The 1,723-nt window shown below is 47.4% G+C and overlaps 1 non-coding gene across 1 annotated transcript; it reads left to right on the plus strand.

Annotated features, from left to right (window-relative positions):
• The first annotated feature begins 1,004 nt into the window (after positions 1-1,004).
• Positions 1,005-1,126, plus strand: LOC148015931 (U5 spliceosomal RNA). The gene has a single exon (XR_015688268.1). It is a non-coding gene; the product is annotated as a U5 spliceosomal RNA (small nuclear RNA).
• The last annotated feature ends 597 nt before the right edge of the window (positions 1,127-1,723 follow it).

Here is a 1,723-nt window from a genome sequence, read left to right on the forward strand (position 1 = left end):
TTATTGTATTTTTGGGGGCTTACAAGTGCAAGGACATTGTATGCTCCTATATGCAATTTATGTATTTGTATGTCAGTACCTTGCAAGGCCTAGAGGGCTTGATTATGATTTTGTAAACCTTAAAATAGATTTAACAGAATAGGAGTTGGAAAATAGTAGGACAAAAGCAAGATATTCATGCAAAGAAAGCAAGAGCCTCAAAAGGGGATGCATTTTAACGATTTTTGAGCACAAAAATGTTACTACAAATCCATAAAACATGCATGGGGGAGATGCTCACCCATGCATGGGGGGAGATTGTGCTCAATCTTGTGTTGTGCATGCTCGCTCTATTTTCTTCTCTCTTGCAATTAGGCATTCTTTCAATTTTCTTGTTAATAACTAATAATTCTTAGTGTATGACGAAGGTCCTCAACACATAGGCATGCTCACACACATAGGTGTACACTCACACACTCGTTGACATAGGTCTATGCACACTCATGCACACAAACCTAGGCATGCATACATAGGCTGTGTGAGAAGGAAATTGGAAAAATTAAAATGTTACTTTCATAGCCCGAAAAGTTGTGCCTAGGCATTGTTGCTGACCAATAGCAGGTCTTACACGTGGTGAACTGGAAGTGAACGTCATCGGACAAGCATCTCATGGATGGTAGAGAAAGGTTCGTGGTTGTGAGCCAGATTGCGCACTCCAGCACATATGAACGAGTGGGTTCGATATGGAGCTTGCGAACCCCACCGTGGTGTGGTGGGAACAGGTCCGCAATAATCTTGTTTCTTACTCGCGTGGTTTTGCTCAGTTGAATGGGGTGGTGGACACCGGATATTGGGTGGGAGATATAGCTAGAAAATTGCTCGGTGGCCGAATGTTCAGCCTTTTCCGCGCATGCATGGACAACGTTGCTCAGAGATCCCACATGCGCAAAGGGCCGGGGAAGCGCACTAGAGAAGGAAAATGGTAGGGTATATGAGGCCTTCCCGTGACTGTGTTTTTCTCAGGAAGCTGCGTGTTGGGCACATAGCGAACTATTCTTTCGCCTTTTACTAAAGAATACCGTGTGCCCGGCACAGACAAGCAGCATATCCCAATTTTTGGAGTGCCCCCCCGCTAGTTCTGGGGGGTCATTACAACGTCGAACGCTCAAATGGATGTTCTCCTTCGAACAGCAGCAGCCCGCGCGCGGTCTCCTCGTAGTTCCGCTTCTGCCGATGTCATTCAGGTTGCAAACTGTCTGTGATAGTGGCGGTGTGTTGTACCGGCGCACGGGCGCCTTCTCTGGCGGGAATACCCCTGTAGATCCGGGGCCATGCCGCATAAAATGGACACTCCAAACCACCGCGAGCACGTCGGCACGCCCCCCGCAGCCTATGAGGTTTTTAGCTAGAAAGGTTTATAGCGTTCTAGATGGCTTCTTCCAAGTTCGTGTGGATGATCACACCAAGCAAATAGCTGTGGCCAGCGAAGCCAAATTGTTCTTCTACATAGGCCATTTTGATTTGACAAGGACATTAACTTGTCACCCCTCACAACCCAAGAGCAGCGATGTGGCCTTCTCGAATCTCGAGGTATACGTCCCGACTAAAGAATGCCAAGAAGCTTGTGAGACATTGGAGAGGGCTCCCACAAATGTAAGAGCTCTAGGTTGGAGGATTATGTTGTGTGTGCACGTCGAAGGTCATGACAAGTATCGCCGTGTTGTACCATCCCCTCATGGAACGT

The sequence above is a fragment of the Lygodium microphyllum genome, chromosome 23 (assembly GCF_053477565.2).
Source record: "Lygodium microphyllum isolate KBCC chromosome 23, Lygodium_microphyllum_v1.1.10, whole genome shotgun sequence".
NCBI lineage: Eukaryota > Viridiplantae > Streptophyta > Polypodiopsida > Schizaeales > Lygodiaceae > Lygodium > Lygodium microphyllum.